At 42.3% G+C, this 27,078-nt stretch overlaps 1 protein-coding gene across 3 annotated transcripts in view; it reads right to left on the reverse strand.

Moving 5' to 3' along the window:
* The window catches only part of RAPGEF5 (Rap guanine nucleotide exchange factor 5), a 236,881-nt gene that overhangs the window by 94,080 nt on the left and 115,723 nt on the right, over positions 1-27,078 (reverse strand). The window lies entirely within an intron of this gene.

Below are 27,078 nucleotides of genomic sequence, written 5' to 3' on the forward strand. Positions count from 1 at the left end.
TATGGAAGCTGCTACACACTGCAATTTCTGCCCATAATTTATACTCCAAAGCTTCACAATGCATCAGGCATCCGGGCAGATCTCTTGCTTGCCTTTTATATATATTAGGCAGAGCTGGAAATGAGGGAGAATTCCCTTTGCTGAAGTATTTAAATTAAGAAACAGGGTCAATACATCTGGTTGGACAGCTGAAATGAAGAAAGGTTCCCCTTTGTGACTTTTGTTACCAGTTTTTAGCACAGTGTATTAGAGGGTTATTCACAATACCAGTGATGTATTCATCTTCCATTTGAAGAATGCATGTTTCACTATTTTTTAATTAATAAACTAGAAGACTGCTTACAATAGTCACAGAATTGCAAACACTTTCACAGCACTCTAACAGTAGGTAACTTACTACTCAAAATGTACATGCTGTAAAACTACTCGTGTGTTTAAACAGAGACAATAAAACTAGTGAGATCAAAGATCATATATATGTTTCTAAGCCTCTATTTGTATTTTGCATTCAAATTTCCCTCCTTCTCAACAACCTTTTAATTATAAAAACAAGACAACACAGGAAGTTAAGCCCCATGAGCATCCATAGTTTGAATCTGAGCTAAACTGAGATTTGGACATTATGGGTCAGTGCACTGATTTTCTTCATCTAGGTTCCCTTAAACAGGAGGGAGCTGAACAATCATCCGTTTCTGCTCACGCAGCCTATATCCATGAGCACAGAGCAACTAAAGCAAGCTGACTGTGCAGTGTACGAGATGAGGGTTTGCTGCTGACTGAGCAGCATGCATTGAAACATAGTGACTGAGGAAGAGCTTCTGACCACAGTGAGATTCTCCTGGCAGACCCTGCCACAAGTGCATGAAGCCGCACAAAGAGAGGCAGGAAACGTAAATGCAAAACAGATATTTCAGCCACTCCTGCTGCATAGGGTTACCATACGTCCGGATTTTCCCGGACATGTCCGGCTTTTTGGGCCTCAAATCCCCGTCCAGGAGGAAATCCCAAAAAGCCAGACCTGTCCGGGAAAATAGGGAGGGAGGGACCGGCGGTGCTCGGCCGGGGGCCGGAGCCGCTGGGGCCGGCGGTGCGGGGCTGAGGCCCGGGGCCAGCAATGCTCGGCCGGGGCCGGAGCCGGCGGTGTTCGGGCGGGGGTCGGGCTGGGGCCGGCGGTGCGGAGCTGGGGTGCTCGGCCAGGGCTGGAGCCGGCGGTGCGGGGCCCGGGGCCGGCTGTGTTCGGCCGGGGGCCGGGCTGGGTCCGGCAGTGCGGAGCCAGGGGCGCTCGGCCAGGGCTGGAGCTGGAGATATTCGGCCAGGGGCCGGGCTGGGGCCAGCCAGGGGTGCTGGGCCGGGGCCAGGGCCGGGCAGGGTGGTGCTCGGCCAGGGGTGCTTGGCCCGGGCCAGTGGTGCTTGGGGCCCGAGCCAAGCCGGGCAGGAGACGCCGGGGCCAGAGCCGCGCCCCCCCGCCCCAGCTTGCCTGCTGCTTCAGGCTTCCCGCGAATCAAATGTTCGCGGGAAGCAGGGGAGGGGAAGGGGGAGGGGGCAAAGCGTCCAGGGGAGGGGGCAGGGCAGGGGGCGGGGAAGGGGCGGAGTTGGGGCAGGGCCGGGGCCCGTGGAGTGTCCTCTTTTTGGACACTTAAAATATGGTAACCCTACTGCTGCAGCTCTGACAATGTATTAAAAATATCAAAAATGCTTCATGGTAATTTGGTTTGGCATTACACTGTTCAGTAATTGTTGTTTGCAGTGTAGTTGTAGCCGTGTCGGTCCCAGGATATTAGAGAGACAAGGTAGGCAAATATCTTTTCTTGCATTTTGCTGTGATGCTGGGAATACCTTTCCCAGACCTCAAGAAGAGCTCTGTGTAGCTTGAACGTTTGTCTCTCTGACCAACAGAAACTAGTCCAATAAAATATATTACTTCCCCCATCTTGTCTCACTGTTCAGTAAATCAGACACAGGTTTTAGCCTATTTTTGAAGCAATAAAACTAGCACTTATGTATCAACTGTACAGTATCCATAATCCATCACAGGAGCAGTAGAACTGGGAGGCTGAGAGAGCGGGGGCTGCTAGTGCCCCTGCAATGGAAATATTCTGGGGGCTCTATCCCCAAATTAACTCCTGCACAATATGGAGGGTGGCGCAGAGACAAGAACAGGATTCAGAAGAACTGGAGTGGCCACTGCAGGGCTCAGGAACAGGATGGGGAGCAGGACCTGGAAGGGCTGAAATGGGCGTGCCTGGAAGCAGTTGGGACCCTCCTTCCCAGCCTGGAGCCAGCTGTACACTCCTCCCCCATCTCAGTACCTCTCCTCACTCCTCCTCCTGTCCCTCCACCCCGCCCCCCAAATCTACCAGCTGATAGAGAATCCCAAGATATGAAAGATTTACTGAAAGCAACGATGTTCGTGATGCCATACAGCGGTGCAGCTTTATGATTAGCCTTTTATTTCCTTATTATTTAATATTTATTTTGTGGTAGCACTCAGAGGCTCTGATCCTGCACATATGAAGACATAATCCCTGCCCCGAAGAACTTCCTGTCTAAGATGATTTCTGTATTAGAAAACACCATGAAGAATTGACCTATTAAATTTCTTCAAGGTCAGACATACTGGTACTGAACCAATTAATGTCTGATATTCATTGCAACCCTCCCGAGGGGCATTAGTGAGGAGCCACATTACAGGAATACTGATGCATAACTGTAATCTTCTATTTCACCAGATGTGTTTTTTGTTGCCTACACATTTACTGAGCTGCAATGAAACGAGAATAAAGAGAGAAAATAGCACAAACAATTCATCAAAAGACAGGTTTATACACACAAAACTCTCTCTCAGACATCCTCTAATCCTGATACTCATTTCCCCTGAAACCATAGATATTTTAAGGTGTAATACATATTGGGCATGTATATGATGTATGGTATTAACATCAGTGGACCATCTACACGCATATATATGGAAATGGGTTTCTAGTGTGTGTAAGTGTGTATTAAAGACAGGTACATTTTGTGCAGAACACTAGTGGGCAGTGGTGGAGGCAGAAGCTATATCATACTGACAGGACACTAACAATATCTTATCCTGGGAAGATAGTTTCCGATTTGAAATCCTGCTAAACAAAGCATTTCCAATATCAAAATAAACTAAACTAATGTTTAAAATCTCCATTAACCACTTGGAAAAGTATGCAAATTAACTGCACAGTGCCCAGATAGTAAAATTTTAACAAGGTTCTTCCTTTCTGTCTTCTTTGCATATTTATTTCGAAGTATAGAATGACCACGGGGCCAGGTTTTGGCTTCGCAAAATGTATTCATTCAGGACTCAGTTAATAAATAAAATCACATGAAGAAAGGACCTATACATTTCCCAGGGTTTAAAGCATTTGTGTTTTCAAGACTAAAAGATATTCAGTTGAAATTATGTAAAGATGAAAGAATGTTTCTCCTATTAGAATCTTGTATGGTCCAGGAGATAATTAATGAATGTTGGAAGAAAACTGAACCAGGGCCACCATCAGGCTGCCCTTCCTACACCCATGGGGAGAAGAGAACAAGGAGGATAGAGAATGTAAAGTATTCGAAAGGGAGGGCAGAGCCATTAGCAAGACTATGCCTCATAGAATTTAACAGTGTGAAACAAGATATGTTTCTGTTAATAGTCATTTTAAGTTTTCATATTCAAAATATTTAACAAAACAGAAACACTTAGCACTTTTTTCAAAACAATGTACAGGCATTGTCTAACTAATCTGTACTATATCTTTGTGAGCTAGGCAGGTCTGTATTATTATCCCCATTTTATCAATAGTGAAACTGAGGCAAAGAGGCTGCCCAGAGTTACACTGCAAGTCAGCAGCAGAGTCACAACTAAGCCCTAGTCTACACTACAAACTTATAATCAGTAGAACTACGTCGCTCAGAGATGTGGAAAATCCACACCCCTGAGCGACAGTTATACTGACCTAACCCTTGGTGTAGACAGTGCTGTGTCAACAGGAGGGCTTCTCCCCTCGACATAGCTACCACCTCTTGGGGAGATGGGGTACCTAGGCCAACAGGAGACGTTCTCCCATTGGCATAGGTAGCGTCTTCACAAAGCATTACAGCAGCACAGCCGCAGCACTAAGTGTAGACAAGCCCTAAAACTCAGGTGTTCCTGTGAATGGAGCTTGAAGCTGGGATGCCAGGATCACAGCTACTACTTTGTCAAATAAGCAAAACCCATTCACTTCACCCCGGAGAAGGGGGGGAAAATAACTGAGTAATAGCTGGGTTCAGGGTTTGCTTGGTTTTGTGCTTTTGTAGAGGAGGCATGGCCTAGCTAGAGGATAGACCACAGAATGGAGAGTCAGGAGCTCCTAAATGATAATCTGGATGTGCCACTGAATCAATGTGTGGCCTTGGGAAAGTCACTTACCCAGATTCCATGTTTCTCTGTTTCCCTGTGGACAAAGCATCTTATTTACTTACATGGGTACTGTGAGGATTAATTCGTTTGTGTTTGCATAGTGTAACCCACACACCTGCTGGGTGTGGTGTTCTGTCCTATCTAGGGGCACCGAGACCACTTAGAGAGAGAAAATGAGTCTGCTCTACAGCCTTAGCTAACAGCCAGTTGGCTTTTAGCTCATGCTGTAGAGGCTCATGCACTAAGCTCCATAAGTCCCTGGTTCGATCCTGCCCGCCAAGGACCGGGGTCTGTTGGCATTACAATAGCACTGTCAAGTACTAACTATTATACTTCATGTTTGCTGTGCTTTTTAAGTAATTGCCTCTTGGAATCCAAGTACAGCACACCTGCCTTATTATATCACCCCTACATGCAACCTACTTATGGTCAGGAGTTTCAAATAAACAATAAAAACTACTTGACCTGGCAGCTCTTTTGACCAATATTAAAGTCAATTTCCCACTAACAGAATCTATTTGTCTGCTATTGAAATAAGCCATATTGTCTGCACTGTGATTTAATTAAAACTAGGCCTGTCGATTAATTGCACTTAACTCATGCGATTAACAAAAAAAAAATCACGATTAATTGCACGGTTAACAAATAGAATCCAAATTTAAATTAAATATTTTTGATATGTTTCTACATTTTCAAATATATCTATTTCAATTACAACACAGAATACAAAGTATACAGTGCTCACTTTATATTTTTGATTAAAAATATTTGCACTGTAAAAATGATAAACAAAAGATATATTTTTCAATTCACCTTGTACAAGTACTGTAGTGCAATCTCTGTATCATGAAAGTGTGACTTACAAGTGTATTTTTGTTACATAACTGCACTCAAACAAAACAATGTAAAAGTTTAGAGCCTACAAGTCCACTCAGTCCTACTTCTTGTTCAGCCAATCGCTAAGAGAAACAAGTTTGTTTACATTTATGGGAGATAAGGCTGCCCACTTCTTAATTACAACATCACCTGAAAGTGAGAACAGGTGTTCGCATGGCACTGTTGTAGCTCGCGTCGCAAGATATTTATGTGCCAAATGCGCTAAAGATTCATATGCCTCTTCATGCTTCAGCCATCGTTCCAGAGGACATACTTCCATGCTGATGACGCTTGTTAAAAAAATGCATTAATTAAATTTGTGACTGAACTCCTTGGGGGAGAATTGTATGTCTCCTGCTCTGTTTTACCGGCATTCTGCCATATATTTCATGTTATAGCGGTCTTGGATGATGACCCAGCACATGCTGTTCATTTTAAGAACACTCTCACTGCAAATTTGACAAAATGCAAAGAAGATACCAATGTGACATTTCTAAAGATAGCTACAGCACTTGACTCAAGGTTTAAGAATCTGAAGTGCCTTCCAAAATCTGAGAGGGATGAGGTGTGAAGCATGCTTTCAGAAGTCTTTTTAAAGAGCAACACTCTGATGCAGAAACTACAGAACCAAAGCCACCAAAAAAGAAAATCAACCTTCTTCTGGTGGCAGCGGACTCAGATGATGAAAATGAACATGCATTGGTCTGCACTGCTTTGGATTGTTATTGAGCAGAACCCATCATCAGTATGGACACATGTCCTCTGGAATGGTGGTTGAAACATCAAGGGACATATGAATCTTTATCACATCTGGCAAGTAAATATCTTGCGATGCCGGCTACAACAGTGCCATGAGAACACCTGTTCTTGCTTTCAGGTGACATTGTAAACAAGAAGCAGGCACCATTATCTTCTGCAAATGTAAACAAGCTTGTTTGTCTGAGCGATTGGCTCAAGAAGTAGGACTGAGCGGACTTGTAAGTTCTAAAGTTTTACATTGTTTCATTTTTGAATGCAGGGTTTTTTTGTACATCATTCTACATTTGTAAGTTCAACTTTCATGATAAAGATATTGCACTACAGTACTTGTAAGAGATTAATTGAAAAATACTATTTTTTTTACAGTGCAAATATTTGTAATAAAAATAAATATAAAGTGAGCACTATATACTTTGTATTCTGTGTTGTAATTGAAATCAATATTTGAAAATGTAGAAAATATCCAAAAATATTATTGTTTAATCGCGCGATTAATTTTTTTTAATCGCTTGACAGCCCTAATTAAAACAATAGAAAAATACTACCATTTATTTTCAGCTTGTCAGCAACTCTGGAATGCTAGAAATATTTATGTACATTAGGTAACTAGACAAATGGAACTCCCTACTTAGCTGGTCTTAAGTTTTGTAGGTCTCTTCACATAACTAGGGATATGACCCTGTTAGCTGTGTGAATTCCTAACGATATTCAAACACAAATGACAGTGCTGAAAACAAGAACAGAAGGGGTGCAGGTTTCAGTGTTGCAGACATTTCCACATTGATTTCTCTGTATTACCAGCAATTGACATGACACTGGCACAATCCAACCTCCAGTCAAATTCCTAGAGAACAAACAGGATTATTTCCCAAGGCCACGTGCCTTAGAGAAACCCAGTCACTGTTCTCCTAGGACAGTTTTGGCTTTTCATTAAAATTTTTGTAAGGAACCATCATACAGAGAGAACTATTCACCTCCTCCATATTAAAAACATCCAAATTAGGGAGGCTTTGGTTTTGCAAAACATCAAAAGTTTGGTTTGGTTATTTTTTTTGCAAAGGAATGTTTTGAATTTCATTTTAACCCACCCCCCAAAGTTTTTTGGGGGGAGGGGTAGGAGGGATCGGAGGAGAGGGGATTTTTGGATAGATGGTTTCAGTTTTGAATCAGCTCCATTTCAAAAGGCAGAGGCAGGTTTGGTCTTACAAAGACTCATCTGTAGGATTTTGGTTTGGATCCAGGTTCCATTTAATCTAAACCCCCAAAGATCAGGTGGGTTTGGTTTGAGGCATGGAACCAGTTTGGGCTCATTCCTGCTCCTATCTGCAGCAGTTACAAGGGCTGTTCACTCTCTTCCAGAGCCACTGCCACCACCAAATTGAGTCCAGCAATAGAGTCTGTGACCCAAAGCCACCATCTTCCTTGGTTTGCAGAATGTGAAGACAGGAACACCAATGACAGGCATTCACAACCAGTGCTGAAGGAGAGGACCAAGTGGCATTAGAGGCATAAACAATGCTCACAGAGCTTCACTGACTGGCAGAAGGGGCACCTTAAGCAGCTGTAAACGAATCTACATAGTTTCACGAAAGGGAGGGTCAATGGGGAAGAAGGAATGGGGGAATAAGAAAAGAGAAAAATGACAGGGAAGAGAAGAATGATTAGGGAACAAATTTTGGGGAGGAAGCAAGCTTGGCTTGGGAGAATAAGGGGAACGTATTGTGGTGGGCAGTCAGAGAGCCTGGAACTTTCTGAAGTCACTTCATCCCCAAAACTCTAGGCAGTCCTATTCTAGCATGAAAGGAAAAACAGTACATTTGTTCCATTATGAAGAATGTAATCAGAATACTGCTCTATTTGAACAGCTGAATAGAAATTAATGTGTGATTTGCAGAGATATACCGTCATTCCTCTATGAGACAGGATGCCTCCATTGGTTTCAAAGGTTGTATTTATTTCACTCTTTTCTAAAGCTCCTACACTGTAGTATTTAGGTGCTAGTTGCATCATAATTTAATAATATATACTTTCCAATTAAAGAACATTCCTTCTCCAAGGAGACCAGATGCTCAGAATAGCCAGCCAAGAGACCAGTTTCAGAGGGAATCCCACACCACTGATTTTAATGTTAGGAAACAGCATTAATAACAGGATCCTATTAAATGGAGCATTTAAAATACAAGTCTGCATTCAGACTTCCTCACTCCTGAGCAGAGATTCTGAATACAGACAAAAAGAATTCCGTTTGGTCAACATGTAATGAAGCAAAACTTCACACAGACTATCTCCTTTTAAATCACATACATTAACAAAGGGCAAGAACATTTTGTTTTTACAGCTTAATTTTATAAAACTGACTCAGCACAATCAGATAATGCTGATCACTTCTGTCTTCACATCTTTTGAATCTGGTGCCAGTATATATCCTTGAGTGATAAGGGAACAGGTATATGCTGGGAACGATGCGAGCCTATGCAGATATCAGTACTCATTCCACACCATTGAGCTAAGCTCCAACAGAGCTCCTTCTATGGCAGCACAAGGTGGGGAGATATGAGGAGATGGAAAAGGGGAACAAGCCTGGCTGGTGGGCCTATGATGACCTGGATCCATTGGGCGTGGTGTGCAGTAGTTGCAGAGGCTACCTACAGGGATAGCACTGTTTCCACTCTGTGTTTTGAAGAGTTCTGTGTTTGTGTCCCTCAAGGTCCTATGGAGTACCACTGTACATACCCCATTTACTTAAGCTTTGTGCTGAGCTAAATATTTAGGCCTAAGAGTTGAAACTGTTGGTGTGGAATATGGCACTGGAGGATGGACAAGCCCTTGTATAAAAAAATAAATAAATATTCAAGTATGGTATAGAATGTGTTCAGGTAGATAAGAGAGGTTGCAATGAGAACAGGGATATAAAATCTTGGAAAATCCATCTCAGGTCTGTTGTTTCATGGAGTTCCAAAGCATATCAAAGTCACAGTAGACAGACTTCATTTACCTGCAGCACATTGAGAATAATATATTCAAGAATCATTGGCATAGCTTAACCAACCCAATGCATGAAGGACAGGTCACTGATACAGAGCAATCTGGATCACTTGGTAAACTGAGTGAAAGCTAACTTGTATTTTAATACATCTAAATGCAAAGTGATACATCTAGGAACAAAGAATGAAGGTCATACTTACTGGATGATGGACTTTATCCTGGGAACTAGTGACTCAAACAGACTTGGGGGTCAAGGTAGATAATCACCTGAACATGAGATCCCCAGTGTAATGCTGTGGCTAAAAAGGCTAATACAATCCTTGAATGTATAAAATATAGTAGTAGGGCTGTTGTACGCCCTCTGTATTTGGCACAGGAGTGACTGCCGCTAAAAAGCACTTGGCCAGCTCTGGCATTCACAATTCAAGAAGGATGCTGATAAATTGTTAGCGTGATCAGAGAAGAGCCATGAGAAAAATTAAAGGATTAGAAAATGTGCCTTTAGTGATAAACTCAAGGAGCTCAATGTATTTAACTTAACAAAGAGAAGGTTAAGGAGTGACTTGATCACAGTTTATAAGTACCTACACACGAAGAACAAAAATTTCATAATAGTCTCTTGAATCTAGCAGAGAAAGGTGTAACAAAATCCAATGGCTCAGAGAAGTGGATGAATACAGCCCTGTGCGGATACAAAAATGTGGATCCACATCCGATCCACATCCACCAGAATCAACCCACGATCCGACTCGCTAGCCATCTTTTATGTGTATCCACAGCGGCAAGCCGTGTCACAAAAACTAGCGATGGGGGGGGGGAAATGGAGATGAGCGAGGGGGGACAGGGTCTTGCAGGGAAGAGGCAGCCTCAGGGTGGGGACTCGGGGTCAGGGGTCATGCAGGGGCAGGGTCTCAAGGAGAAGGGGCAATGTGGGGGAGAGGGGGAAGAGGCATTGCATGCTGCTCCTGGGGGCTCAGGAGCGATAGCAGCAGCAGTGCATGTTGCACCACAGTGGGGCGGAGGAGGGGTGGGGCCCCTGGGCCCCGCCCACTCCAATCTCTGTGGCCAGGGGCAGGCCCTGCTGCCCAGGAGCCAGCCAATGCTGCCAGGCCCGGCCATGGTGGGGACACTGGCACTGCCCAAGGGGCCTGAGCTGCTGTACAGGAAGCAGCGTGGTGAGCTGGGCCTGGATAGTCCCGAGACTGTCCTGCCACCTAACCCCAGCTGCTGGCTGCCAGACTTGAGTGTGCTGCACCCCCCGGGCTGCCCAAGTCAGATGCCACAGGCCAGGTGCTGCAAGTGAGTATAGCCCTGCGCTGTTGTATCTGCATCCGATCCACTATCTGCAAAAATGGTCCATGGATATGAAGCGGCTATCCACGGATTTGCAGAGCTCTATAGATGAATTCAGACTGGAAATAAGGCACACATTTTTAACAGGGAGGGTAACTAACCATTAGAACAATCTACCAAAGGTTGTGGAGGATTCTCTATCACTAGCAATTTTTAAATCAAGATTGGATGTTTTTCTAAAAGATATATTCTAGTTCAAATAGGAATTAATTCACAGAAGTTCTATGGCCTGCATTCTGCAGGAGATCAGATTAGATGATCACAGATGTTCCTTCTGGCTTTATAATCTATGAAATTGCTAAATACTCTGGCCTATGGGTTACCAACAGTCATGGAGCACATTTTCCTACCATCTCCCACTTTCATAAAGAAAAATTTCAAAGATGGTCACTATTCCACTTCTTCTCAAAATATAAGAATGACATTTTGATTTGAATCGGACTTTCTCGCATTTGCATGAGTCAATTAGACAAATATCCACTGTCCCAAATTTCAAAGAAAAACAAATATCTGTAGATGTAGAATCACCCAAAACAGTTCACACAATATTTAATAAGACACACACAAAAAGCAACCACAGAAGGGGATGGCCAAAGGAGAACAAAAATCTGCATCTTTTCATTCCTTATTATGTTACCTACTATATACTAACATTATAAACTATACCCTTCTTTTGGATTATACAGTAGTAGCTTGTTTCCAATCAACCAATTGGTAAACCTACCTCAGAACTCACATTAACCCCCCAGAACAAAGAAAAATGGAAATGTGGCTGGCTTATAAAGTGAATTAGTTTTGATATCTGACCATTCTTAAAGACTACTGAACATACCATAGAACGATGAAATTGTGCAACTACAAGCGCTCCCATCAAAATGAACTCAAAGACAATACTAACAGCTTCACTGCAGTTTAGTGCTCAGAGACATATCTGGAAGATCTACAGTGGGAAGCCCACATTCTGCAGAGCAAACTAGACTACTGTGAATATCAGCATTCATCAAATGGTGGTAAAACAAAAACAAAATTCTTATTTAAAATATTATCAAAATATTCTACCGCCAAGAAGGATTGTGTAAGTCAAATAAAATAATGTACACAATACACTTTATTAAAATTGCTGATGTTATTATCCCCTTAGTTACCTTGTCATAAAGAGCACATTCATAACAAGGCTGCCGTTGTAGAAGAGTCAAAAGAATAATGCTGCCAAAACAAAGCTGAGAGACAATGTGTATTAGGGAAACCCCCCCTCGACAGGCACCCATCAAGGCATACTACTTCCTTACATGCAGATCATGGGACCAGCTCTGCTATCCTTACACTCATGTTGAGTAGTATCTTACTTACTTAAGTATCCTATTGATATCTTGTTGGAACTACTCATGGGAATAAGTACTACTTAGCAAGAGTAAGGATGGCAGAATGGTGCCATTAGACCACAGTCCAGCAAGTGCTTGCGCATATAACTAAACAGAACTAGCCCGACTGCTTTCAAAGAGACTACTGGGTAAACTTATGCTTATTGTTATTTATAAGTGTACTACACTAGTGCCCAAAGGTCCTAAGGAAGATTGGGGCTCCATTGTGCTAGGCACTAAACTTCCTCAACCTCACACAGGAGATCAGTGGCAGGTAATATTGTCAGGTTTCAGAGTAGCAGCCGTGTTAGTCTGTATCCGCAAAAAGAACAGGAGTACTTGTGGCACCTTAGAGACTAACAAATTTATTAGAGCATAAGCTTTCGTGGACTACAGCCCACTTCTTCAGATGCATATAGAATGGAACATATATTGAGGAGATATATATACACACATACAGAGAGCATAAACAGGTGGGAGTTGTCTTACCAATTGGCCTTTCAGAGTTGGTAAGACAACTCCCACCTGTTTATGCTCTCTGTATGTGTGTATATATATATCTCCTCAATATATGTTCCATTCTATATGCATCCGAAGAAGAGGAAAATACTCCACAGTAAAACCAGGGATTTGAAGATACCCCTTTATCCCCGGTCTCAGAGAAACTTTATGCTATTAGTCTCTTTTGGGGGGGAAAAAAATCATCAGAAGATGATTAATTGGATATAAAATAATTCACTTCAGGAGTAATCTCAAAACAGAAGATAGAACAGTGAAATTATTTGGGTATCAGGGGAACAGGAAAAACAGCTACTTAACATTACAAATGGAAGTAGACTGGCTTCTACTGCAGCCCATAATTAGCTTTCACACATGAATGGAAACCACTCTAAAAGAGAACACTCATATATTTAGGTTGTCTAATTTTTCAGTGTAGGATGAAATTCATCTTAGTGAGCAGATGCTATCCATTGAATTGGAGCAAATTTCCAATGCAGATGAGGTCTGAAACTCAACACATATACTGATATCCCTTTCACATCACTTCACAGTTTGGTTTCAATTGATGTCAAAGATGAGTTTGGCCAGATGCGCTACAGTTTCATACCACCACCATTTAAGGACTCAAGTGATGGCTACGGTCTTCTGCAACATCTGTATACAGGTGAATGTCATCATAAATATATGAATCTATTTACCTATATGCTTCCACTGTGCCCATCGTCCTAGTACTGGTCACCTTGCAACTTCTAAAACAAACAAAATATTCTGTTTCTCTCTCTCCCCATCCTCCCCTCAAAAGGAAGGTTTAGGTTATGATGCTGGAGAGTTTTAGCACTGACTTCCACAACTGTGGTCCAACTGCAGAGAAAGTTTCTCTCCTAATGTCAGGAGTAAGGGCCCGCAGCTAGCCTGCTTACGTGCTAGTTTAGCCCCCAGATGGCCAAATGAGGACAGGTGGGCCCCACTTGAGCCACCTGATTGGCCAAACCACCTGATTGGCTGAGGGGATCATTAGATCTGCTCTTAAGACCAGTAGCAGGGTGCTGGCTACTCAGGACATTTGCCCATAGCTGTCATTGCTCCTGCTTGTTCCCAGCCCTGCTCCTGCCTCACCTCACTCCAGGTAGCTCAGCTCAGATTCCTGACTTTGACTCGAACATCTATCCTCCGACTCCAGCTCTGACCCTGGGCTCCTCTTCATGGCTAGACTCCTGCTCCAACCACTAGACCTGACTGCCCATGTCCTGGTCCTTAACACATGTTTCATTCTCAGGGTTGACAATTCCATTGTTACAGTAGAAAAATAATTAAATATATGCTTACAATACACAATTTGTATTTTAACACAGGTTTCCAAACTTATAAGATCAGAATTTGTCCATTAGTCTTATGTGCTGTTCCTGACACTTATCGCTACCCAATGTGGTTTTTTTTTTAAACTGTCTGTTCCAAGAGGGCCAGTAGCTGATGTTTCAAGATATAGCAAACACCTATACCAGAATCAGACTTTAAAGCCATGAAAGGCTTAAGATAAATTCTAAAAATGAAAATACTGTATAAATCTCTCAAACTCCAATATCAAATAATTTCTAACGTATTGACACTTAATGGAAAAACATGCAATAGAAACTTCTACCCAGAAGTATGAAAACATTGTGTATGGTAGTGAAAAGTGATGCTAATTTAATGTTTGAAATAAAATCACTTCATTCAACTTGTAGTTATGCAGCAGTGAAAACAGTAGCCGTCATCACCTGGGGTTTATTGTGGTAGCTTTAGTATATGTTTTTAACCCTACGCAGCAAGATAGTATTTTCAAATTTCTTTTAAGAAGAGCATTAAGTAACTCTCAATGTAATTTCCTTGGTTATGCTGGCTACTTTATATTCCCTCCTACGTAGCCTGAAATGACTATCCTTTTACTGATGTTTTCTAATGGCTATTTTCTTATTAACTAATTCTTGAATTTAAATCACTCAAAAATAGATGAGCCACTAGTCATCCTGAGGCTTGGTAATGCATCCTGAGCAGAGCAGAAGATGCAGTAAGTATGCCAAAAAGAATAGAAGAAAGGGCTTGAAGAAAAAATAAAAATTATTCCCTTTATTCAATATCTGGGGACCTAATTCTACATTTCTTACTTAAATGCTGATTGACTTCAATGAGTGATTTCTCACAATAATGAGAGCAAGATCAGGCTGCATGCAGGGTGTCTCTCCTCTCCCCCAACCACCTGAATATATTACAGAATATTTTATCTGAATACTGAAATGATTTAAATCAAACCTCCACCACAACACAGACACATACTTGATTCAGAGGTCCCATTTTTTTTGCCAATGAGTACTAAGCCAGTCATATGTAGCACAAAAGAAATAAAGGTTTTAAGAGTTAACATCTGTTGCCAGGGACTGAAATTCCTTTAAAGAGGTTAGAGTTATATAGGAAAGAGAAACAATATTGAAAAATTACACCGAATAAAAAATGAGTTCAGAGTTGTTCTTGTATGCTTATACGTAGCAGTATATTTCCTCTTTTTAATTAAATGTTTTATATGAAGAAATACAAAGATAACTGACAATTACAAGAAAATAAACATACAGTATACTATTATACAATAATAGTTTACATTTTCCCTCTGCTTTATGTTATAAAATAATGAAGAATTAACCTATTTAAGGACTTCTCTTTTGTTCCATCCAGAATTGTTTATACAGCAGTATTCATTTCTAAATTAACTATGCACTGTACAAAGTTTTTATCCGTATAAATGATAGGGTCTTCTTTTCTCCAGGCATTACATTCATTATATAGCACAGTTGTGTGAAACTTCAGGAAGGGGATAAGTTAGATTTAACAAAGGCAATATGAGCATTTATTCAAGATATGAAATAAAAAATGCAGTTACCATGGCAACTGCTAAATCACATGGCATCTGCAATGAGATGCAAGCCATCTTAAGTAAACACTCGTGCGTGTTTGTGTGTCCTGCACACTAGAATGTTCTTTTGTTGAGGAATGCATAGTAACAATCTGACATTTTTCAGATTTCACTTAGTTTTCTACAACAAGCTGGTAAAAATAATCCAAAGTGTTACTTATTGTTTTGGATAGTTTATCATTCGAGTAAGGAGAATGCAAATGACTATTCACTAATATTTTATTAGGATTCATGTGCGCTACAACTACTTAATTGATGAAGCATTCTGATATTTTGTGTACCACTCAAAATCACATTGTCCCTTTGCCAACAGAAAATAATGCAAGGTGGCACTGGAAACAGTGCTTACAGATAGTCTATTGTTCGTAGTTAGCACAGAGTCTCTCCTTCCTCCCCGCAGCCCCTTGAGAGCCTCTAATTTCCTGCCCTGTTTCTTGTGTATTCCAACCCTCAGCAGATGATCCCCTCAAAGCATACCTCCACATCTGTCATTCACACCCACAAATGTTTTAATATTCAATCAATCATCTCCTGTACCACATCACCACACTCACCTCTTACCTAATTCTCTGTCTTCAGTCACCACTCTGTCAATAGTACATCAATCCCTATCCATTACTCTGTGGTGCAGGGACGGTCTTTTTGTTCTGCGTTTGTACAGTGCCTAGCACAGTGGGGTCCTGTTTCATGACTAGTGCTCCTAGGTGCTACGGTAATATAAACAACAATCCTTCACTATAGATAGTGCCACTGACATCTGATTACTGACCCCTCCACACTGGATCTTTTCTTAGTTGAGGAAGCTTCTCCCGCAGAATATCAACTTCCCTTTGGCTTCTTGGGCATTCACAGGAATAGGGCTGTGCCCCTGCCCAGCTTCACAAACCACATAAACACGCATGCACACTGCTGCTTGGCTGCCTAAGGGGCTGCTTCAGGAAGTGAACTTCCTTCAGACATGTATCATCTCCTGTTCCCGTTGTCTTCCTCTTACTGCATCCAATCACCACAAAATGACACAGTGTTTAGACCTGTGATGAACTCCTGAACTGAACGCCTTTTATTTTGATTGGTTAAGAGCAGTGGTTGATGTCATTCTCCTTCTAACTTTTACTCTATCCTCCCACAACCTTATGAGGTCTGTCATCTCTCCCATCCATACACACAACCATAGCCTTGATCTCATCATCATCATCATCAACAGACCGTTTCCCCCCCCCCCACCCCACCCCTGTTATATTTGTAATTAAAGCAGAATGGATAATTGATATTTTTCCAGTTCAGTGGCCAAACCAAAAACATGGGGAAAAAATGATTCTGGGGTTGGCCCAAAACAGAACTTTTTCATTTTTTTCCTCACCAATACAAATTTTCTTTTTGTTTTGGGTCATTTCAGTTTTGGATGTTTTACCGTTTCAAAAATTAAATCTGGCTACATTTCCAAAATGAAATGTCCTTTCAAAATGAAAAGTTGAAACTAAACAAAATGTTTTGACTTAAAAAAAAAAAACAGCCAAAACTATTTGCCATTAACATTCAACCCAATGATTCAATCCAAATTAGCAAATAGTTTTGGTCAACTCAAAACTGCATTTTTTGGCAAATAAACTAATTGTCTGAAAAAATTCACCCAGCTCTATTTGTGATCTCATCCACACATGCGTCTCCCTGGCTACACGCTTCTTCCTAGTTACATTTAAATATCTTTACAGTCTTATGCTTCAGAAAGTCACCCTGTCTCGATCACTCTCTTAGGCATCTTGAGCTCAGTGACTTTCCAGACTAGTTTGCTCTATCTTTTGCTGACTTTTCTTTCCCATCCCACTGGTCATTGGCTACTTGATCTGTATTTTGACAAGGAGAGACACTGTGCGTCAAGAAGAGACAAGCTCCAGAATGCTTCAGTCTATCAGAGAACGGCTGAATAAAGGAATGATAAAAAGATGTGTGTGAACAAACGGCCATGTCTTAATTCTATTAAAAGGATCACACAGTACTCAAGTGCTGAAGGAAGACCCCTTCTTCAGTTCATGCTTCAAGAAGTGAGTGGCAGAGTTAAACATATGGCAAAGAGTACACACATCACAGTGCTTGAAACACTAAGAAATACAGTAGAACACGAGAGTTACGAACACCAGAGTTACGAACTGACCAGGCAGCCACACACCTCATTTGGAACTGGAAGTACACAATCCGGCAGCAGCAGAGACCAAAAAATACTGTGTTAAATGTAAACTACTAAAAAAAAAAGGGAAAGCAACATTTTTATTCTGCATATTAAAGTTTCAAAGCTATATTAAGTCAATGTTCAGTTGTGAACTTTTGAAAGAACCACCATCATGTTTTGTTCAGAGTTAGGAACACTTCAGTTATGAACCACCTCCATTCCCAAGGTGTTCGTAACTCTGAGGTTCTACTATAGTAATTACAAGGAGTTATTTCATACCCTGTCTTGGATATAACACTGGGTAAGAAAAAAAGAATTGTGTGGCTTTATGGGTAGGCTTGGCAGAATTCAGTTTTTATTTTTTTCTAATTTCATGTATTAATATCTATTTTTTATTTTTAATAATGTCTTTAGATTTATGAATGTTTATTTTTACAGTTGCTGGAAATTAAGTGTGTAGGGCTAGGTTTGGTGCCGTGCTGGCCACAGGGGGCTCCCCGTATAGCCAAGGGCCGTGTGCAAGGTGCAGGGGAGGCTGCAGTCCTGGCCCAGCAGAGCACCAACCTTTGGTCAGGGCTGCGAGAAGCAGGATGAGCCACCAGCCGTGGGGTGCTGCTGAACAGCTCCTGCCCAGGGATGGCTCCCACACTGCTGGCTGGCGAGTGAGTGGGGCAGAGCTGCAGAGGCCTCCCTGTGCTGCTGCAGGAACGGTGGAACCCAATCCCTGCAGGCACAAGATGCAGGGCAGGCTACACTCCTGGCAGGGCAGGGCAGGGCAGGCTACACTCCTGGCAGGGCAGGGCAGGGCACACACACACACCCCTGCTGAGATGAGGAGGAGGAGGAGCTCCCTGCTGTGGGGGAGGCCACCCTGGTGCTGAAAGGCTCCATCTCTGGGCAGGAACTATTTAGCAGCAGACTGGCCTCCTGCATGGCAGGGGACTTCTCCTCCTCATGACCATGACCACACCCAGGAATCTCTGCTTTGCCCTGCCCTGCCAGAACTGCAGCCTTCCCAGCAGGGATCGGGTGTCACCAGTCGTGAGGCAGCACAGGGAGCCCTGCTCTGCAGCTATGCTGTGTCACAGGAGAGGAGAGAGGGAGCGGGTCCATGACAGCAGGGCTGCAGAAGGCTCCCTGTGCTGCTGCAGGGATAGTGACACCTGATCCCTGCAGGCACAAGGTGGGGGTGTGGCTGCACTCATGCCAACTGTTCCAGCTGGATAATTTTTTTCCCATTGATTTCAGTGTGTCAGCTGAAATTTACATTTACCAACATCTATTGATTTAAATTGAATCCTGCCAACCCTATTTATGGATGACGGGAATGTTCTACAAAGCTATACGAGGAATCAGGGGAAGTGCAGTCAGAAGTTTACAATGCCTGATACCCCAAACTGAAAAAAAACACGAGATAGCTGGTATCTGAAGATTAATTTTGAAAAATGGTTTTAACACATTGGGTTTTGACAGATTGGTACGTGATTCAGAGCCAAAGTGAGTCTAGGCTGGTATCACTTATACCTTCTTCTGGCCCTTCAAAATGTAAGTGTTATGGGGTGTATAAACCCCACACTGCGACAGAAAGAGTTATGGAGCAGTTCTGGGCCCAGGTTACTCTTCCCCACAGCTGCAGAGCCTGCTCCAGCTGGAGAAATGGTTTAAAGGGCAGCCAGACAGCTCAGGAGACAGGAGGATAGTCCAGACTTGAAAGCTCATGAGCAAGGCCACAGCAAAAGCCCTTAATCTAAGAGAGGGGCCTGCGGGCAGCAATTATTGCAGGCCCTAAAGGTGGGTCCAGGGAGGAGACGCAAGTGAGAGGTAGCTGGGAGCTGGGTGCAGTTACTTCAGAATCTGCCTATCAATTGCTGGAAATAGGCGTATTCTTAATGTAGGTAAAGCCTTAAACTCAATATTCAAGTATTGACCTGTAACTTACACTCCTTACGCATCACCTCTCAGTTTGGCCAACTGAAACTATGCAGGTCAGAGAAGATTTTGGCAGTATGCATACATCTGCATAGCAAAACAATGTTTTAATTGTTGGCTTTTAAGGAATCTCCATACCCACAAAATTCTTCAGATCTATCTTTTCAGTAATCTCTCCTTTTTCTTACCCGAGTCTTAACTGGCACAAAATCATATTTTAGGACAGTTATCTAAATACTGCCACCACCCAGGAGCGCCGCCAGCTTTTTTGCGGCCCTAAGCGGCGGAAGGTCCTGCCCCCGAAATGCCGACCCCAACAGAGGTGGTGGAACGTCCCGCCCCCGAAGTGCCAACGATGACCGGGGAGGAGGAGGGGGGGGGGGTGAAGATCCGGCCGCCACGGTCACCGCCCCCCAAATGTTAGCGCCCTAGACGACCTAGGATGCCTAACGGGTTGTGCCGGCCCTGCCACCACCATCACAGCTTTCAGGATATTTAAAGACAATCCTCTCCCAACCCCCCAAAAAGAAATGGCTTAAACTCTCCCTCCAAGGAAAATAAGATTTTCAAAAACAAAACAAAAAAAATTAACCCTTTGATGATACTATGTTCCAGAGCTGATAATGTGAAGAGAAGTAAACTGACCCCATTTTGAAGATCAAGAGATTAAAATTTTTTTTTTGTGAGCTGGAAGCAGCTTCAGTGAACTCCAAATACTCAGAGTAACCACAAATGCAACACATTTATTTTTTTAAAAACTTGAAAATTAATTACAGTTTGTTTTCCTGATCTTATCAGGACAATTCTGTACACTTTGATCTAAATCTCTTGCCAAATAATTCTCTAACCCCATGTTATTATTCAAATGCAATTAAACCTATTTGATGGAAAAGGTTTATGTGCTAAAAAGAAGTGAACAAATAAAAAAGTCAAGATACTAACTGTAAACTGGAACCCAAAGATTTTTTTTTTTAAATAGATAATGTATGGCAGGGAATTAGGAGCTTACATGTATTATTAGATCTTAATTAAGGTTAATTCATAGGTGTGGTGAATCCACCAGTCTGTACAGATCTCTTCCATCCACCAGAAAACACTGAATAATACTAGAATCTAGGAACTTTCCGCTTTAATGAATAAGAAGGAAATCTGATTTATATAAAAGCAAGTAAAGGTTATAGTCAATTTGCACATTACAGTGGCAAAGTGCCCTTAACAGTATGTTCATAGTTCAGTTGGAATGCAGTGTTTTAATTTGTTCTTATCGTACACAGATCATGTACTCAAACCCATGTAGTCAGACTTTGTGGAAGAGGACATATTTTCACTCTAATTCACTAAAATCCTCTTTAACCATTCCTCATGTTCTATTTAGGTACTTACATAGCCCCTATCGCCTCATTATCTGAATCCTTCTCAAGAATTTTAGGATTTAGGCTCACAACACCCCTGTGAGGTAGGGACATGTTACTACTCCGATTTACAGATGGGGATTAAGACACAGAGATTTATGGCAGCATGTAGAGTACAGACACCACAGACCTAGGTAACGCAAGTATAAATAGTAGTGTGGACGGTGAGTCATACCTTAGGAGGGTAGAGTGCCCTACACACCCGAACCTTAGGGTATATACTCTACACAGTTCTACACTCCCAAGCAGTGCTGACCATCTGTACACTGCTATTTTTAGCAGTGTCATATTCCGCTGCCTGAGCCTTAACCCTCTGCCTCCCTACTTCCAGAGCCTTTCAAACCTCAGTAAGTGTGGACCCAGCCTGCTTTTCACTGTGGCATGTATCTACACTACCCTACACGCCACCGCAAGCATAAGCGAGATCTAAATGACTTGCCCTCGGTCACACCAGAAGCCTGTGTCAAAAAAGGAGGAAAAGAGCTCCTGAATTCTAGTCCAGTGCCTTAGCCACAAGACCATCCCTTCCTCTTGTGACAGCTATACAAGCATCCAGACTCAAAGGGTTACAAAAGCGAACGAGGTCATTTGAGTGAATATAAAGTAAGCAACTCTTACTATTTCTGTGAATGCCTCTGTGTGTGTGTTGGACAGTGAGTTAGCAGAAATGTTAGATTTGTGACATTTCAGTAAGGGGATAAATATGCACAGAAGTTTATATAGAAATCAAATATGAAGTCTGAGAATCAGGTTTTTGCTCTGAAAGACTGAAAAGTGAAATTATTCAAAAGCTCCTGAACAAAAAGCTTATGCTTTTTGGCACTTTCTGGCAAGGAGGAGCTGATGGGCGCTGTTGTCAAGTGGGAGGTGTAATTTTTTTTTTTATAAAGTATTATCCTTTTACTACAATCCTGAGACTACATGCAGATTACTGGCTTTTTCTACTTTATGAAATAAGAGCCCATAAATACTCCTTGATTGTGATCAGTCTTGCTTTGGGCAATATAGAAGTGTTTTCCCAAGCCTAAAGTTATCTGATAAATCACTATGTACAGTAAATTAATATGTACATTAATTTGTACAAACAGAATTCAGGGTTGGTTTTTCTTAAATTTTGCTGTCTCTGGTGTATTTAGTGCAGTAGGGTGTGAGAGCAAGCCCCAAGCTCTCGAGTGGGGGAGGTGTCTGCCATATCCTTAATGAAATCTTGAGAATGCCCCCATATCCCTCCCACTGCTCCCATGAAGCCTCAGATCAAGGACACCATTATCCTGAATGAGTAGGATTAGCCAGTCTCCCTATGGAGTATTTTAATGTCACTATTCAAATGGTGAGATGAATTGCTGTTAAGCAACTTGAGGCACTCCTCCCACCTCTACCCTCTCCCTGGAACTGAGTGTGCTGCATTCACAACACTGCAGGCCTCTACTGTCTCTGTCAATGAGAAGCTTGGACACAGAATAGAGTAGACTATACCTTGCGAAGGAAGATGGATTTACAATGAGGGTGATTTTTTTTCCTCCCAAAAAGGAATCCATCAAGTCTAGGAAATCAAGAAAAATCTATGTAGATATACCTATACAGCATGGTGACTAGTGCCTTATAAATCCCATATAGACACTGATTGTTTAGACAGGCTGAATCAATCTATCGATTGCACTATGAAGATTCAAAGCTTCCTGGCTTGAGATGAGACAAAACCAGACCCTCCAGCCAATTTCCATCCATGAACACTGATGTTTCAGATAAAAGAAAACAAATTTGAATCACCCATTTCTGATTTTGCAAAATCAAAAATCAACCAACAAGAACTTGCATTTGAAGAATCAAACCGTGGTCTCCTTCACCCCAGCTCTGATTATTTCCTTTCCCCTGGATCTAGACTACTCCAACTAGCTCTGTATAATTATCTACTTACTGTAGGTAAACATCATAGGATTCTATATGGCAAAAACTAAAACACACAGAGAGAGAGTGTGTTATTTCACTGGTTTCTGCTGTGATAGTGGGTTGTGTGTTTTTGATACCTGACCACTTTGTAACATTCAGAATATTTGGTGAAAAAGATAGCTTACCTATTAAAAGACAGCCTATAAAAAGATATTAGCGTCCCTACAAAGGAAGAAATGCAGCACTAGTGCTACCGATTTCCAAAAATATTATAAAGCTTCTTAATTCTCTGTATGTTATTCCAGCCTGGACACAGGTGCACAGCAAGGGGGGTGGGGAGGGAAGGAAGGATCTGTGCTGAATCCCCTGTGCATCATGCCTACGGGTCAGGCAAAATTGCTGTCCCTGAATTCAGTGAGCACAAGATTACTCCTACCATAGCCCAAAGGGGATAGAGAAGGATGAGTAGGTGGAGCTATTGGTTCCCTGATTCCAGGCCAGCCAGCAGACATGCAGAAGGTAAAATGTGCTGCACCCATTAAAAGGGGTGTAACAGTTTGCATCCTCCCCTGAGCGCTGGGGAGCGCTAGGAGGCATTCTGCTTCTTGCAGACAGACTGTCTCTAGTGCTCACCTGGGGGCAGTGCAGCTCTGCACTGTCCCCAGCTGATGCCTGAAACTAAATGGTACAATCCATCCCTTAGTGTTTTGAAAATCCTTTTAAGGTTTAATGTTCAGCAGTCTGCTGAAAGAAGTAACAGATGCCTTTAACATTGCTATTCATGATCTTCCTGATTTAAGTCATTCAACACTTTTCTAAGTCACCAAATGAAGCCATAGTATTTTCCTTGCATGTAGGGATCTCTATTATTCTCACAAGTCAGAGTATTCCATATACTACAATGATCACATCAGTGAGGGACAAAAAGCTTGGAACCCCCAAGCATGCAGTTTTAGAAAATGTATTCCATAGTAGGCACCAGGTCATTGCTAATTTCAAACCCCATTTCATGTTTTCACATGCAACATCCAATTAAACTTTTTACAGCCTATTTAAACTGAAACCCATGGGTCTGCACTTGAGACCTCATTTTCATGTGCTGTGAATTAGAATACAGAGGGTGCTGTATAGAGTGTTAGAAATACTAATCAGGAAGAAAAGGAGGATACCTGCTTTGATTTAAATTAGGAGAGTCAACAAAGATTCATTAAGGGCCTGGTTCTTCATTCCCTTCTTCTTTGTGCTTCCATTTACATCTATGCAAAATGAGTGCAAAGTGGACATTAAATGTCACAGAATTTTCCTCTGGCTCGCAGGGGTGGCAGTGTGTTACACCCACTTTGCAAAAAGTATCCTTGACTACACATGATGCAAGGCGGTGAAGAATCAGGTCCCAAAGGCTTTATCCTGCTCCCACTGAAATCCATGGAAAAACTCCCATCAACTTCAATGGGTCCAGAACTGGGCTTTAAAGGAGAGCATGCTTTAACAACTAACAGAGGCCACAGAGAAGAAGCAATGGACACAGTGTTGGGGGTTTTAGGAATGCTTGTGATAAAAAGGAAGAAAAACAGGAAAAGGTAAAGCCAGCTTTGCCTTTCCATTTTTTGCCATGGAAGAGATGAAAGAAGCAGAAAACCCACTCCAGGAAGCAAAAATCTGCTGATCTGAGAGGACTTAACGTCCCTCCACAACCATGCCTCCTCCAAAAAGACCTCTCTGTAGCTGGGGTTCTCACAGTTATGGGAGGAAGTAATATGAGGGGGTCATGGCTGGACAAGGAATGAGTTTTAACAGCAATATTCCCCAGTTAGCCTCCAGGAAAGTATCCTGATCCATGCTTTCAAACCTTCTTAGAAAGATTGTTTCACCCACATACCTAGGGGAAAGTATTGGCAATGCGGCAGCACCTGGGGCCAAATAAGGCCTTGTCTACACTTAGGATTTCTGCCATCAATTGCCAGCTACCTCTGTACCTGTAGCAGTACTAATCCTACTACAGACAGGATAAACTGAAATTTGCACAGGTGCAGCTTACCCCTGCTGCAAACAGGAGTAAATTCTGATTTATAGCAGCGTTGCCTGTCTGTACTAAGAGCGCGCACTGGGTGAGCTACACTGGTGACTGGCCACTGATTGCTGTAAACATGTCAAATCCCCAAAGTAAATAAGGTCTAAAGTTCAGACTGAAGCCATACTGCCATGGTGGACAGAAAGGTCAAGAAAGTAGTATGCATGGTCCAGTCTCCATATGAATGCCCCAGTCATCTGGGTGAATTATCAAACCTCATAGGCCAGAAGGGATGATGTGACAGAAAGCCATGAGTCCCAAGGCCACAGAGTTTTCCAATGAACTTTGGCCATTTTAAAGCTTTTAGTTCAGGAGAGCCCTGATCTAGTCCTTGGTAAGAGCCAACTCTGACATCCTTGTTTAGTATCAACTCTGAGAAAGAAAGGAGTAAAAACTGACACTATGTCAACTAATACTATAGCTACCGCCTCTCAGGGAGGTGAAGTACCTATGCTAACAGGAGAAGCTCTCCCATCAGCGTAGGTAGCATCTTCACTAAGCGGTGCAGCAGTGAAGCAGCACCGGTACAGCTGCACCACTGCAGCTCCATAAGTGTAGACGAGGCCTGTGAAAGGTCATCATGATTTGGCCCAATGTGAGATGCAGGATAAAAGTACTTCTTTTGAATCTTGAAAATAGTTGGGTACTTGTGAGCTTGGCTTGAGTGCTACACATTACAAACCTTATTAACCTTAAGTTTAAGTGTTTTCTGCTTTTAGGAAACTACTTTCTTTAGCTTAACACAAAAACATGGACAACCTCAGCTCATTCAAAAAGAACAGGAGTACTCGTGGCACCTTAGAGACTAACAAATTTATTTGAGCATAAGATTTCGTGGGCTACAGCCCACTTCTTCGGATGCATAGAATGGAACATATATTGAGGGGAGATATATATACACACACACACACACACACACACACACACATTCATATACATATACATACACACACACACACACACACAGAGCGCTACATTGATGACATCATCATCTGGACCCATGGAAAAGAAGCCCTTGAGGAATTCCACCATGATTTCAATAAATTTCCATCCCACCATCAACCTCAGCCTAGATCAATCCACACAAGCGGTCCTGGACACTACTGTGCTAATAAGCGATGGTCACATAAATACCACCCTATACCAGAAACCTACTGACTGCTATACTTACCTACATGCCTCCAGCTTCCATCCAGGACACACCACACGATCCATTGTCTACAGCCAAGCTCTAAGATACAACCACATTTGCTCCAATCCCTCAGACAGAGACAAGCACCTACAAGATCTCTATCAAGCATTCTTAAAACTACAATACCCACCTGCTGAAGTGAAAAAAACAGATTGACAGAGCCAGACAAGTACCCAGAAGTCACCTCCTACAAGACAGGCCCAACAAAGAAAATAACAGAACACCACTAGCTGTCACCTTCAGCCCCCAACTAAAACCTCTCCAGCGCATCATCAAAGATCTACAACCTATCCTGAAAGATGATCCCTCACTCTCACAGACCTCGGGAGGCAGGCCAGACCTCGCTTACAGACAACCCCCCAACCTGAAGCAAATACTTACCAGCAACCACACCCCACTGAACAAAAATACTGACCCAGGAACCTATCCTTGCAACAAAGCCCGATGCCAACTCTGTCCACATATCTATTCAAGTGACATCATCATAGGACCTAATCACATCAGCCATGCCATCAGGGGCTCATTCACCTGTACATCTACCAATGTGATATATGCTATCATGTGCCAGCAATGCCCCTCTGCCATGTACACTGGCCAAACCGGACAGTCTCTATGCAAAAGAATTAATGGACACAAATCTGACATCAGGAATCATAACATTCAAAAACCAGTAGGAGAACACTTTAACCTGTCTGGTCACTCAATGACAGACCTGCGGGTGACAATTTTGCAACAGAAAAGCTTCAAAAACAGACTCCAACGAGAAACTGCTGAGCTTGAATTGATATGCAAACTAGATACAATCAACTTAGGCTTCAATAGAGACTGGGAATGGCTGAGCCATTACAAACTTTGAATCTATCTCCCCATGTAAGTATTCTCACACTTACTATCAAACTGTCTGTACTGGGCTATCTTGATTATCCCTTCAAAAGTTTTTTTCTCTTACTTAATTGGCCTCTCAGAGTTGGTAAGACAACTCCCACCTTTTCATGCTCTCTGTATGTGTATATATATCTCCTCAATATATGTTCCATTCTATGCATCCGAAGAAGTGGGCTGTAGCCCACGAAAGCTTATGCTCAAATAAATTTGTTAGTCTCTAAGGTGCCACAAGTACTCCTGCTCTTTTTGCGGATACAGACTAACACGGCTACTGCTCTGAAATCAGTTCATTCAAGTTCCCTACATGTGTGGGGCAGTAACTCAAGATGGAAG

This window comes from Chrysemys picta, chromosome 2 (assembly GCF_011386835.1).
Source record: "Chrysemys picta bellii isolate R12L10 chromosome 2, ASM1138683v2, whole genome shotgun sequence".
Taxonomy (NCBI): domain Eukaryota; kingdom Metazoa; phylum Chordata; order Testudines; family Emydidae; genus Chrysemys; species Chrysemys picta.